The 15,347-nt window shown below is 40.5% G+C and overlaps 1 protein-coding gene across 14 annotated transcripts in view; it reads left to right on the top strand.

Annotated features, from left to right (window-relative positions):
- CADPS2 (calcium dependent secretion activator 2) overlaps positions 1-15,347 on the top strand; it is a 584,066-nt gene that overhangs the window by 123,339 nt on the left and 445,380 nt on the right. The gene's annotated exons all lie outside the window — the stretch shown is intronic.

Genomic DNA, 15,347 nt, shown 5'->3' with positions numbered 1-15,347 from the left:
TGTTAATCACAGTGTGTCTTGGTATAGCCCTCTTTGGCTAATCTCTTTGGGACTCCGTGCTTTCTGGACTTGGATGTCTATTTCCTTTTCCAAGTTAAGGAGATTTCCAGCTATTATGTCTTTAAATATGTTCTCTACCCCTTTCTTTCTTTTCCATTTAGAACCCCTATAACATGAATATTGGTACATTTGATGTTGTCCCTGCAGTCTCAAATAGCCCTCATTTGTTTTTAGTTTCCTTTTTTATTTTGTTCTGTTCAGCTTCAGTGATTTCCTTCACTGTCTTCCAGCTCACTGATCTATTCCTTTGTCATTTAGTTTACTGCTGATTCCTTCTAGTGTCTTTTCCGCTTCATTTATTGTGTTTTTCATCTGTTTGGTTGTCCTTTATATTTTCTCTTTGTTAAAAAAAATTTTTTTCCCCTACCTTTCATGCCCTGCTCATCCTTTCTTCTCCTTTGTTCTTCAATCGTCTTTACAACCGTTACCTTGAACTCTTTCTTGGGTAGATTGCCTGTGTCTACCTCACTTAGTTCTTGTTTCTTCATTTGGGACCTGGACATCTGTTGCCTCGTTTTGCCTAGCTTGTTTTTTTTATTTCTGTGTATCTGGAAAGTTGGTTATATTTCCTGGTCTTGGAGAAGCACAGTTTTGTAGGAGACATCCTATGAGTCCCAGCAGCGCATTACCCTCTAATTCCTAGAGCCATATGCTCCAGGGTTGCCTTCTAAGTGGGCTGTGTGGGTCCTTCTGTTATGACAGGCTGACCACTGTAGGTTGTCTGGGAGGACATGGCTAGCTCCTGGTTTGGTTGGCTGTTAGATCCTGCCTTGTTCTAAGGCTGCCACCTGATGGGTGAATTAGTTCATGAGATGGCTGATTGGGAAACCCTGGGGGTTCCTGAGACTAGTGCTGGCTCACTGGAGGGCAGAGTTGGGGTACAGGCGATTCTGGGGTTGGTGCCCACCCACTAGTGAGCAGAGCCATGTGCTGACATCTGACTGCAGGGCATGGATGTCCCAGAGTGGGTGTTGAGCCACTGGTGGGTGGGGCCTGTCCCCAGTTGTTCTATAAATAGTTATAATTTTGGTGTGCCTATGAGAGGAGGTGAGCTCAGGGCCTTTACACTCTCTGCCGTTGTTGAAACTTCCTCTGTGTGTGTGTGTGTATTAATTACTTGAAAGCTAACTTTGTGATAGAATGGACACTTATTTTGTTGTTCCCTCTTAAGCAGAAATGGACTTCCCTGGTGGCTCAGACTGTAAAGCATCTGCCTATAATGCTGGAGACTCAGGTTCAGTACCTGGGTCGGGAAGATCTCCTGGAGAAGGAAATGGCAACCCACTCCAGTATTTTGCCTGGAAAATCCCATGGATGGAGGAGACTGGTAGGCTACAGGCCATGAGGTGGCAGAGAGTCGGACATGACTGAGCAACTTCACTTTCTTAAGCAGAAAATCACTATGTTCTCTTTTTTTGACCTCACTTGGTGAACAGATGTGCTAAGCATTTGCCTTTACCTAGGAGCAGTCTTTTGTATTTGAATTCAGAGTTGCTTTTAGAATCCAAAAATCTAAAGCAAATATTTATATTATGTTAGTCTAGGTGGTTCAGTTATTTTAATGTTAATCTTGAAGAGGGTTTTTATCTGTTTAATCTTCACAGATCCTTGAGTTTGCCAATATGTATGATGGCTTATAGGTAGTATGGCATTTTTTTGCTGGCTAAATTTTATAAAGTTAAGGAAATGTGAGATAATCTTCATTGTTAAGGGAGTAATGTAACCCTTGCATTTTTGTCCCCAAGTACATAGTATAAATGCAATAATCAGTATGATTTAGTTTATTTGACATTTTTAAAGTTGTTGCAGCTAAGATTTCTGTCCTAGGTAGAGACAGAATTTTGTTATTTCTTAGGCTGGATGGCATCACCGACTTGATGGACATGAGTTTGGGTAAACTCCGGGAGTTAGTGATGGACAGGGAGGCCTGGCGTGTTGCAGTTCATGGGGTCGCAAAGAGTCGGACACCACTGAGCAACTGAACTGAGGGAAATTGTGTTAGGCATTATGAGATGTTAGTTGATTATTTTTTATGGGGTTTTTGATTCAGGTCTCCTTATTGGAAAGGTCAGGACAGACAGCAGAGCTAGTTGACCACATGGTAGCTGTCCTCTATCTACTCTTCTTCCTTAACAGATTTTGATTTTATTCAGATACATGGTTCCTGTTTTTTTAAAACAGGATTGACTGGTTTCTTCTTGTCTCTGAGTGACTTTTCATTGGTCAGCCATAATATTTCCTTTACTTTCCTTTAGTGAGTTCTTTAGGAATGGATGCATGAATCATTTCTGGCCTGTGACCTGTGGGGGAAAATCTTTTCTTCTCCCTCTGTCTCTTTTTCAGAATGGAAATATTTTCTTCCATTCTTCCTTATTGTTGCATGAAGATGCCTTGCATAGATTTGACATACATTTCTTTGGAGACAATAAATCTGTGAACAAGCAAACACAAGGGGGATACAGACTTACTGACAAGGTTTGGGTCCTCTGTGAGTTTATGGAGTCACCAAGTTAACTGACTCTGGAACCCTCTCACCTTTGGACTTGTTGAGATATGTGATAATAATCCTTCTTATTGTTTAACAGGCTGTTTTGAGTTGGGGCTTCTTCAGCTTTCAGTCAAACGCACCCTCACCAAATTAATGGAGTAGACTTAATATTTTTCTTAATAGAGTCTACTATGTGTACTTATGTCAGAAGGATGGGTTCACAAAGATGACAAGCTGAAAATCCCTTACCTTCCTTGCTAGTCTGTCTTGTCTTCTTTACAGAGAGCCATTTCTCATCCATGACACCCCTCCTTTAGAAAGAAAGTAAAACTGCAAACATTTCTGGGGAAAGCAAATTTATATCATGTTTTCTTCTTTCAAAAGAAACTATCTCAGACTACTTACTATCTACTGAAAAAGGCCATTCTGTGTCTTGGAGCTGGTCAGTGTGTCTGAGCTGTTAGGCCATCCTGTGTCTACTGCTGAGCCTGTCTGAATTCTTTAAAATGAGTGTAAAATCACTGTTTCTTGCAAATATGTCTTCAGCATATGAAACTTTGCGATGAAATACCAGATGGTTCTCAGGCACAAAGTTCTTCCCGCCTGAGAACAATATCCTCTGCAAAACAGAACCACTCACATTACAGCTTGACAAAGAAACCCTTTGCCTTCCTTCATGCCTCACCAAGTCTGGCCACGAACTTATTGGACACACTTATTGGAATTCTTTTCTAAGACTGTTTGTTCCCTCTTCCTCATTCAGTTTTATCTCCGCCAGTGTCTTCTGTCATGGTTGTGATAGGATACATTTCCAGAAAAGCAGTAGTGAATGGTAATATTTTCTTCCACTCTGGATTTTCTTCCCCTCTAGATAAATTCATAATCAATAAACATTTTCCTTAGTGGGGAAAGGGGACGTATAGAGGTAACTGCCATTGCTGTTTAAGGAGTCTACCCCTTAGCAAGGAGAAAGCCATGTGAAGCAAATGATACGTGTGTGTATGAGGTGCAAAAGGGACAGAGAGGATGGGATGACTTAATATGGGGGGAGCAGAAGGAAGATGATTTCTGGGAGGTTTCATCTGAGTTATGTTCATAAAGGATGAAACGATATTCCAGGCAGAGGGAAGTGTATTCAAATGCTCAGTAATGTGGAGGAGAATGATGAGATGTTTTGAGGTAAAGGGGAAAACGAGGAGCTTTTCCTTGCCTCTTCAGTCTGATCAAATCATTCTTGGCTTTCCTAGCCTCTGATAGCCCTGTCTTGACATGAGTATGAAGAATGGGATTTGGGGAGTTCCAGAAGAAACCCCAAGGTTTGCCAGTGAATGTACCTGTCTCTGCCCCCAAATTGTATGAATTGGACCACTTTATTCACTTCTCTGAGTCTGTTTCCTCCAATTTTAAACAAGTAACCCACCTTGATAAAAAGTTTAAAGTAATCCTTGTAATGAGGTTAGAATCCTTGTAATGTGCTTGCTATGTATAAGTAGTCAGCTAGTATAAGGTACTGGGTATTAAATTACACAATAGTTTTGGTCAGGGGGAAATTAAATTGTCTCAAAAAGGCAGTTCCTTTATGATGTGTCTTGACATAATTCACTAGTGTTATTTGTAGGAAACCATTGGCTAGAGTTGGAAAGATGGCTCATGGCAGACTGTTCAAACTTTGTCGGACTATAAGGTAGCAAAATTTACCCTGAACTATTTCCTATTCCTACTATTTTTCCATAGTAAACCTCCAAAATTGGATTTTTGAGGAAGCCTTGTTGATTTTTGTCAGACCTTAATGGGGGAGGGAGAGACTTTTCATTAGAGTAAGAACATCTCAGAGTGGGTCCTAAGGTTTCTCTTTGAACTTTCTACCCTGCTCCCTACCTCCAGCCCCCAGTTCGGTTTAGTTCAGTTGCTCAGTCATGTCTGACTCTGCGACCCCATGAATTGCAGCATGCCAGGCCTCCCTGTCCGTCACCAACTTCCAGAGTTCACCCAAACTCATGTCCATTGAGTCGGTGATGCCATCCAGCCATCTCATCCTCTGTCATCCCCTTCTCCTCCTGCCCCCAATCCCTCCCAGCATCAGGGTCTTTTCCAATGAGTCAACTCTTCGAATGATGTGGCCAAAGTATTGGAGTTTCAGCTTCAGCATCAGTCCTTCCAATGAACATCCAGGACTGATCTCCCTTAGAATGGACTGGTTGGATCTCCTTGCAGTCCAAGGGACTCTCAAGAGTCTTCTCCAACACCACAGTTCAAAAGCATCAATTTTTCAGCGCTCAGCTTTCTTTACAATCCAAGTTTCACATCCATACATGACCCCAGTCATCTCTAAATTGCTTGATTGCACCAGATTACTAAAGCTGTTATTATTTGTGGTGATTGGTGTATTAGAGTTTTCTAGAGAAACAGGCCCAATAGCAGATTATATGTGTAAATATAATACAGGAATTGGTTCAAGCAGTATGAAGGCCAGAATGTCCCATAGTCTGGCCTCTGCAAGCTGGAAAAGTGAGGAAGGAATGTGGTATCTTCAATCTTGAGTCCAAAGACCCCAAGAACCAGGAGCTCCAAAGTCCATGGGCCAGAAAAGATGGACCTATCAGCTCAAGGAAAGAGTTTGCCTTTCCTTAGCCTATTTCACTGTATTCAGTCTTCAATGAATTACATGATTTCTGCCCACATTAGTGAGGGTGGATCTCTTTATCTGGTCTACTGAATCAAATGCTAATCTCTTCTAGAAACACTGAGTGATATACACTCAGAAATAACTGGCAGCCATCTGGGCATCCCCTGGTCCAGTCAAGCTGACACACAAAAGTAATCATTGCCTTTGGTTTTGCTTTTGATGAGCTTATGTTAAAATGGGGACCATTAGAAGTGACCTGTGGAAGACCCTACAGATTGTGGAGTATCCTGAATACCGACAGCAGTCTTAAGCTAGAGCTTGTGCTCTTAATTACTCACTCTGCTGCTACTGCTGCTAAGTCACTTCAGTCATATCCAACTCTGTGCGACCCCATACACAGCAGCCCAGCAGGCTCCCCCATCCCTGGGATTCTCCAGGCAAGAACACTGGAATGGGTTGCCATTTCCTTCTCCAATGCATGAAAGTGAAAAGTGAAAGTGAAGTCGCTCAGTCGTGTCCAACTCTTAGTGACCCCATGGACTGCAGCCTATCAGGCTCCTCCATCCATGGGATTTTCCAGGCAAGAGTACTGGAGTGCGGTGCCATTGCCTTCTCCAAATTACTCACTCTAGTGGCTCATTATATATTGTTGTTCAGTTGCTAAGTGGTGTCCAACTCGTTGTGTGACCCCATGGACTGCAGCACACCAGGATTCCGTGTCCTTCACCATCTCTTTGAATTCGCTCAAACTCATGTCCATTGAATTGATGATGCCATTCATCCATTTCATCCTCTGTCACCCCCTTTCTCCTCCTGCCCTCAGTCTTTCCCAGCATCAGGGTCTTTTCCAATGAGTTGGCTCTTCACATCAGGTAACCAAATTATTGGAGCTTCAGCATCAGTCCTTCCAATGAATATTCAGGGTTTACTTCCTTTAGGATTGACTGTTTTGATCACACTGCTGTCCAAAGGACTCTCGAGAGTCTTCCCCAGCACCACAGTTCGAAAGCATCAATTCTTCGGTACTCAGCCTTCTTTATGATCCAACTCTCACATCTGTACATGACTACAGGAAAAACCATAGCTTTGACTATACGGACCTTTGTCAGCAAAGTCATGTCTCTTCTTTTTAATATGGTGTCTAGATTTGTCATAGTTCCAAGTCATATATAACCTTGTTAATTGATGAAGTGAGTGACGATAACTATGATAGGCTATTTTCTCATCCGTTGTGGTGGTTTGAGGCACTATTTTAGTAAGTAATTAGTGCTGTTCTCATCCTCAAATTGCTTTTAGTGTAGAGGGGACTTTTAATAAGTGAATACATACAGGAATGACATACTTCTTATTGGGAAAAAAATGTGGCTATGAGGGAAACAGGATAATATGGAGGTTGGAAAGAATGTACCCTTTAGATCAGGATAATGGTTGAGATTTTGCTCCATATCTTCCTAGATGTGCAATTAGGCAAGATGCTTAACTTCCTCATTTGTGAAATGAGAATGAATTTCCTAGAAGATTTAGGGGGATTTAATGAGATATGTGAAATGTGCTCAGTATAATGCAGCAAGGAAATTCATAAAATCATGGATTTAACTTTCCTAGTTTCCATGTTTACTAGAAGCTCCCCTCCCCCAAGACCATCCCCTATAATGACTTGTAATCTTGCCGGGGTTTGAATTTGACTAGGAGGTCAGTGAGAGTGTGGGTAGAAGTCATATTTAGCAGCTTGGTAAGCCTCACCTGGGGCCCATTGTCCACGATGCAATGGATTTTTCTACTCTGTACTCATCACTTAGTATACGTGCTATTATAAAATATGTTAAAGCAGTATTTGCAAACCTGGGGCTTTTAAAAGTTCCCCGTTTCAATAACTGTGGGACCAGTACAACTGTCTGTCCAAATAACTTTATTTTTAGGCTGCCTCAGGCACTTGGAGTCTGGTATTCACTGTTCACTGGGGCAAGTTCACTGAATGAGGAGTTTTTCATATAATATAGCATATGGAAAGAATATTTTGGTTTAGAGTGAATCAGGATAAGCTTTACTAGCCAGGGATGGTAGTGCTAGGGCATTGCCTTCTTGATGGGGCATGTCATTGAGATTTCTAGCAGTTAGGATTTGGTTCAGCCATATGACCAGTTATCCTACCCCCACTCCCCCAAAAGAGTGATCTGTTTGTGTGTGTGTGCTAAGTTACTTCAGTCATGTCTGACTCTTTGCAATCCTGTGGACTGTGGCCTGCTAGGCTCCTCTGTCCGAGGGGTTCTCCAGGCAAGAATACTGGAATGGGTTGCATTCACTCTTCCAAGGGATCTTCCTGACCCAGGGATTGAACTCGCATCTCTTACATCTCCTGCATTGGCAGATAGGTTCTTCACCACTGGTGCCACCTGGGAATCCCAATCTATTCATAGAGATGTTCATTTCTTTTTTGTATAAAAGGAAGTTGGGAGGTGGCAGTCCTGGGTTGTAGTGACTGCTCCGCATTGGGGAGGGTCTTAGGCTCTTTTTATCTTATTGCTTCACCATCATCTTGGGCTAAGTGACAGTTCTAGTTAGCAGGTCCAATTTCAGCCAGTGGAAACAGAGGAAAGAGGCAAGGAGGGGCTTGCTTCAGCTATTCTTTATGGTTTCCTAGAAGTCACACACAGTTTTGCCTACATCTCATGGGCTTTCATTTGGTCACTTGACTATGCCCATTGTCAGGTGAGGATGGTATTTGTAGTCTTAGTTGGGCATATTCACGTATTCACATGTCTGAAATACCTGCAGTGATAGAACAGAGTGAGAAGTCATTTGGTTCAGTTCAGTCGCTCAGTCGTGTCCGACTCTTTGTGACCCCATGGACTGCAGCATGCCAGGCCTCCCTGTCTATCACCAATTCCTGGAGCTTACCCAAACTCATGTCCATTGAGTCGGTGATGCCATCCAACCATCTCATCCTCAGTCTTCCCCTTTTCCTCCTGCCTTCAATCTTTCCCAGCATCAGGGTTTTTTCCAGTGAGTCAGTTCTTCATCTCAGGTGGCCCCAGGATTGGAGTTTCAGCTTCAACATCAGACCTTCCAATGAATATTCAGGGCTGATTTCCTGTAGGATGGACTGGTTGGATCTCCTTACAGTCGAAGGGACTCTCAAAAGTCTTCTCCAACACCACAGTTCAAAAGCATCCGTTCTTTGGCACTCAGCTTTCTTTATAGTCCAACTCTCACATCCATACATGACTACTGGAAAAACCATAGCCTTGACTAGATGGACCTTTGTTGACAAAGTAATGTCTCTGCCTTCTAATATGCTGTCTAGGTTGGTCATAACTTTCCTTCCAAGGAGTAAGCATCTTTTAATTTCATGGATGCAGTCACCATCTGCAGTGATTTTGGATAGGAAATTGTTAATAGCAGTGACTCCTACAGGATTGTATAATGTATGAGATGGGCTGGAACTCCTTTGTTACTCTGTTCTGACAGGCAGTTTGGGGAAGTCTGTTTCAAAAACATAGACGGCTATTTTTCCAGTGGTTTTAAGCAAATATTTTTGGCAGAGTGTCCATAGCAAAGGAAAAAGCAAAACCTGTCCCATAATCTCCAGCTAATATCTTTTCCTTCATTTCATTAACGGGAGTTAAAGCTATGCCTTTGTGCATTTCTGAGACCATCTTTGCATGGAATAAACTCTTTACCTCCTTGAAGAGTGTTTTTATACTTTATTTAAGATTTTTTGTGCACACCAACCCACTGCCACCCCCCACCCCCGCCACTGGTCACCTGCCAGTCTGCTGTAGAGTCTGCTGCTGGTCTCCTTCACTCACCAGGAGGTCATGCAGTGCCTGCCATGAGTGTTAACACTCATAATGAGGACTGCAGGTCAAGGCAAGCTCACACAGTGGTGGCTGTCCAGTTCCTGAGTAGCATAATGGTTGGGCTCCAGCTGTAGCCAGGATTCGGGCTAATCCTTCAGTTGGTCATGACTTAGAATGAAAAGACTAGGATATAATTGGAACAGGGAGAAAAATAAAACCTAAAAAACAAACCAAAAAACCCCAACACTCTAAGGAACATATACCATCGCCGAACTCTACAAGTATTTTTTCTGAGGCCACCATTATTATGAATAAATTATCACTGCCAGCCCAGATTTATAAAACTTAGCTGTTACTGTTAGTATGTTAAGTGTTCTTTATATAAGGCTGATTTCTAGCAAGGATATTTATGTTCTAGTTTAGTTTCATATAAAAAGCTCTTCTAAATTCCCATTAAATAATTTCAGGTGGTCAATTTTTTTTTTACTTTAGAAAAATATTCATTTTTTTAGTAAATAGACTAGTGTGAAGACAGACATGGATGAAACTAAAATATAGGCTGACAAATAAAACTGGCTGCCCTCCAAAATGTTAATCGATTATGTCAAATAGGAGGTATGCATATGCCAGGTTTCCCCCTTTGCTTAATTCTGAACTGATTTTTATAATTATCTGAAGACTGCAGATAACATCTTATTATGTTAGTGTTATAACAACTGGGAGGGTTCTTTGGTCATGGGGTGAAGGAATCAATCCTAAAGAAAAAAATTCAACTGGATCAATGGATCAAGTAAATGGAGTTAAGATGAAACATGGCTTGATGAAACACACATAAGAATATTTTAGAATTTTTGTTGATTATAAGCATGATATATGAGTCAGTTGATGTGACTGCCAGGAGGAGTTCACTTGTTTTAGTTTGAACTAATAGACACAGAGTGCTTAGAATGTGGGAAGTGTTTCTCCCACTTGTCTGTGTTGGCCACACGACCCTAGGATAATTGTGATCAGTCTATTGAGTATATTTGAGAAGGGACATTGCTGTTCTAATGAGTGTCATGATGTTGTGGTGTTCAGAGTGCTGTCTTATATTTAGTATTATGTAAGTAAGTTTTGCTTAACTAGGTAATGCTTAATTTACAGACAAACTGAAGAGTACTCTTAGGATGTTGGAGGGAACTGGGAAAGTTTGTTCTAGAGTTTAATTCTAGAATAGAAGTTTATTCTAAAGTTTATTCTAGTACCTGTCTCCAAGTTCCTGAATGCCTGTATTGAAGAAAAGAAGTAATATTTAGTATGTTTGGTCTTAGATAGTATAGAACTAGGATTTATGAAAGGCATAGGGAACCAGGTTTTTTTTCCTTCATCAGTTCAGTTCAGTCGCTCAGTCATATCCATCTCTTTGTGACCCCATGGGCTGCAGCAAGCCAGGCTTCCCTGTCCATCACCAACTCCTGGAGCTTGCTCAAACTCATGTCCATTGAGTTGGTGATGCCATCCAACCATCTTTTCCTCTGTCATCCCTTCTCCTCCTGCCCTCAATCTTTCCCAGCATCAGGGTCTTTTCAAATGAGTCAGCTCTTCGTATCAGGTGGCCAAAGTATTGGAGTTTCAGCTTCAGCATCAGTCCTTCCAATGAATATTCAGGACTCATTACCTTTAGGATGGACGGATTGGATCTCCTTGCAGTCCAAGGGACTCTCAAGAGTCTTCTCCAACACCACAGTTTTTCCTTCATAGCTGTCTAAAATTAAAATGAGTTTCATAGTGAGGTATAAAGGTAGTGTGTGTATGTGTGTGTCTATTTTAGTTTTAATAGGCTCAAATGGAAACTGAGCAACTATTTGATATGGTAATGCATTAAGCAGACTGTTGAGTACCATGATTGTTACAGCTTTTTCTGTTTCTTTGAAGTTCTCAACCTTGAAATTAAAAAAAAAAAAAAAAAAAGGTGTGGGGGATATACAGTAAAGTTCAAATCTTATACCTGAAAGGAGAAATGAAAAAAGTCAATTGGTTTGTTCAGCCTTTCTGCAGGATGATCTGATTTAAACAATGTGCAGGGGGTTATAATTGTTCTGAGTTTAAAAATGTGTAAAGTGGCTATTAAAACTTAATTTAAAAAGAAAATTAAAATTTGAGTATATAAAAAGTATCCTGTGATTTAAAACTTAAAATGAATAAAATGATACAAGTTGAAAATTTTTTTCATCCTTATTCTCCATATGTCCAGTGTCCAAGGACATCCTTCTTCCATAGTTTCCATGTATGGAAGCAAATATATGTTCTGATTTTTCAGAATAAAAATGGGAGTGGTGGCTTATTTTATGTACTTTTCTATATTGTTTCCTTTCCTAAGATATTTTGAAGATCTTTTCATATCAGTACATAGGAGAACTTGGTCATATTTTTTTTTCATAAAGCTAATAGGATTACCACTATTTGGATGTAGTGTTATTTACATGGCAGAAAGTGAGGAGGAACTAAAGAGCTTCTTGATGAGCATGAAAGAGGAAAGTGAAAAAGCTGGCTCAAAACTCACATTCAAAAAACTAAGATCATGGCATCCAGTCCCATCCCTTCATGGCGAATAAAGGGGAAAAAAGTGGAAACAGGGACAGATTTTTTTTTTTTTTTTTGGACTCCAAAATCATTGTGGATGGTGACTGCAGCCATGAAATTAAGATGCTTGCTCCTTAGAAGGAATGCTATGACAGACTGAGACAGAGCATTAAAAAATAGAGATATCAGTTTGCTGACAAAGGTCTGTATAGTCAGAGCTATGGTTTTTCCAGTAGTCATGTACACATGTGAGAGTTGGACCATAAAGAAGGCTGAGCACTGAAGAATTGATGCTTTTGAACTGTGATCCTTGAGAAGAGTCTTGAGAGTCCCCTGGACTGCAAGGAGATCAAACCAGTCAATCCTGAAGGAAATCAATCCTGATTATTCATTGCAAGGACTGATGCTGAAGCTCCAATAATTTGGTTACCTGATGTGAAGAGCTGACTCATTGGAAAAGACCTTGATGATCAGAGAGATCGAGGCAAATGGAGAAAGGGGCAACAGAGGATGAGATAGTTAAATAGCATCACCTACTCAATGGACATGAATTTGAGCAAACTCCAGGAGATAGTGGAGGACAGGGCAGCCCTGCGTGCTGCAGTTATGGGGTTGCAAAGAGTCAAACATGACTTAGTGACTGAAAACAGTAACTTATGAAAAATTGGGTTGTTCGCTTTTTTTAAATTTTAAGATACTATGGGTCTTGAGGGGGTGGGAAGTGCTACTGTGCAGAGCTGAAATTGGTTAAAATTAACTACAGTTTTAACTCAAGGCTTCCTTGTCATGTTGAAAGCCTTAAAGGGATTCCAGAGTTCCAAAATATTTACATCAGACACATACTGCCAATGCAGTTGTTGTTTAGGTGGGAGACAGATTTCTGGTGCTTCCTATTCCATCATCTTCCCGAATCCTTCTGCTCTCATGTAGACTTCAGTTGGAAAAAGAAAAATGTAAATTGTTAGGCATGCTTTCATAACTTGATTCATTTCTCTGAGTGTATCCATTTAGTCTATATTTCTGTTGTCTTATAGGTTAGACTCTTGTCAATTTCCAAGATATGTGTGTTTGAAAATTAGTTCTTTAGGATATGAGTTGCAAGTATTTTTTTCCTGGCCTTTTTTTCCCTCAGTGATTTTGTTAATGCTAAATTTATTTATTTAAAAAAGATATAATTGACCTATAATATTTTGTAAGTTTAAGTATATAATGTAATTATTTGACACATATCTATGTGGAAAAATGATTACCACAATTTATTTTTAATTTATTTTTAATGTTTATGCAGTTAAATTTAGGACCTGTAGATTTTGATTCATGGTTTAAAAAAAACCTTCTCATATCAGTGTTTAAAGGAATTCTCCCATTTCTTTATACCTTTATGGTATAAGAAATTACAGGTAATTCATTTGGGCTGTAACCTTGTGTTATGGTTCAATTTAATTTTTTCTGCATGGCTACCTAGTTATTCTAACACCATTGATTGAAGAAACCATCTTTTACTACTGATTTGAGGTGCCATAAAAGTATTTTATAGTATACTTCTAGTTGTATTTGAATCTATTTCTTGGGTCTCTTACATTGGTCTCTATCTATTGATTTATAATACAGTTTATTTTGATAATGCAAATAGCTTTTTGGAAACTCTGCTTTCTGCCTTCCCACTGATAGATTTTAAATTGCCTTTTTTCCTCCATATCTCTTTTATATGGAATTGTAGACCTTTTCTCTGTGCTAATAAAGTATCCTCTGATTGACTGTTCGTATATTGTTATAATATAGCTATCATTTTATGTCTTAAATGTAACTGCAGTAATTTTTATCTATAAAAAAGTTGAAACCTAATGCTCTGGCATGTTTTGTGAAGGACATGAGCATTGTTAAGAGTTTCTAAGAAGATGCAAATCTCCTTCTCTCCATTTGTATTCAGGAATGTTCCATGTCATAATCACCAGAACATAACTCATCGCAACAATGACTAAACCTAAACACTGGCAAACTAGAAATTGCAGAGATTTAAAGGAGTTCCTACAGAACAAATGCCTCTGATAGAAGAAAACTGAATAAAGATGCCCCAGTTTCTAGGTTTTGAATAATATTTATTTCTCAAACAAGGGAGATGGGACAAATGATCATTGACATCCTCTCCAGGTCGTTATCATCCGTCCCGAGTCCCTTTCCACTATTTTCTGAATACCTGGACACTTGGTTTGCAAATTGAAGCCCTCCTTGGCGGTTCCCAGTGCTTGGCAACTAGAGTGCTATCAGTGGTCTCGCTCTCAGCAATTGCTATCCTTCTTCCATCTGGTCCCTTTGGTGAACTGTGTTTAGAGAAGGAAAGGCATGGGCTTAATTTGCCTTGCTAGTACACACACACACACACAAGGTACCTCCTTTCATTCTCTGTACATTATATAGAAATGGAGAATGTAATATGATGTTGATATTCCTGCTTTCCAGCTTGGTTTAGCTTTCCCTAAAATGAAGAAGATAACCTGAAAAATGGAATGCTCACTTTCACTTTTCTCTTTTATGCATTGGAGAAGCAATGGCACCCCACTCCAGTACTCCTGCCTGGAAAATCCCATGGACGGAGGAGCCTGGTAGGCTGCAGTCCATGGGGTCACTGAGAGTAGGACAGGACTGAGCGACTTCACTTTCACTTTTCACTTTCATGCATTGGAGAAGGAAAGGGCAACCCACTCCAGTGTTCTTGCCTGGAGAATCCCAGGGATGGGGGAGCCTGGTGGGCTGCCCTCTATGGGGTTGCACAGAGTTGGACATGACTGAAGCGACTTAGCAGTAGCAGCAGCTTCTCTCTCCACTGCTCAGGGCAAGAGGTTTTTTACACTGGACCACAATAGGACACTTCTTTATCAATTTGTTTCTACCAGCAGTGGTTTTTTTCACAGGCTGTCTTGTTTGTTAGACTCCTAAATAAAATCCATGTTTTGAAAGAGCATGTCTCTCCAATTTGAATGGCATTTTAACAAGCCTTTTGAACAGTTTTAAACTTACTTCATATCAGCCTTCTTTACGAAGCCAAATCATCCCAGTTTGTTTAGTCTTTCTAATCCTTTAATCATTTTGTCTTTGGCACAATTCCAAATGCTTCACAACTCTCCATAGAATCCAGAACTGGGCTGAATTCTTTTAACAGTCCGATGAGGATGACTGAAATGGAGAGATCACTCCCTTTCTTGTCCCTATATATCTCAGGATTTGTTGTTTTCTCTGCAAGACTATATTCTGTCTCCAGTTAAGCTTTAAATATATATACATACATATATGTATATATATATATGTATGTATATGTTTTTTATGTGTGTGTGAGCTGTGTTTAGAGCGGCCACACGGGCTCCTGCTTAGAAGGGTCCCATGCCGGGTTGAACGCTCTTTTGCGGCTGTCTTGAAATTAGTTTTTTTCAATAAGGGGCTCCTCACTCTCGGTTTTGCAGGGAGCTGTAGAAATGAAATAGCTGCTTCTGCTTGTAGTTGATGACTAGTAGATGTGGTTAGTAAGTCATGGTCCGTGTCTAACATACCCTCCGTAACCGTGGTAGATAGCTCCAGGTGAGCAAACGTGGTTGTACACTTAAACTCCTCTCCCTGAGTCACTGACTTCCCCTAGCCTGCCTGGAGATGCACTCACTGCCCCCATTGCCTCTGTTCCCCTCCTCATCATCCCTTTATCTCAGCTCAAGCACTGAGGTGTGTTTTTTCATGATAATCCAAGCTTTTAGCATCCAACAGATGTCCTTTCTAGAGAATTCTTTCTCTGAGCCTCTGTCTTTCCTGTCCTGTTCAGAGC

Source organism: Bubalus kerabau, chromosome 8, assembly GCF_029407905.1.
Source record: "Bubalus kerabau isolate K-KA32 ecotype Philippines breed swamp buffalo chromosome 8, PCC_UOA_SB_1v2, whole genome shotgun sequence".
In the NCBI taxonomy this organism is placed as follows: Eukaryota; Metazoa; Chordata; class Mammalia; order Artiodactyla; family Bovidae; genus Bubalus; species Bubalus kerabau.
The sequence above is the reverse complement of the archived record's forward strand: the minus strand, read 5'-3'. Positions and strand labels throughout refer to the sequence as shown.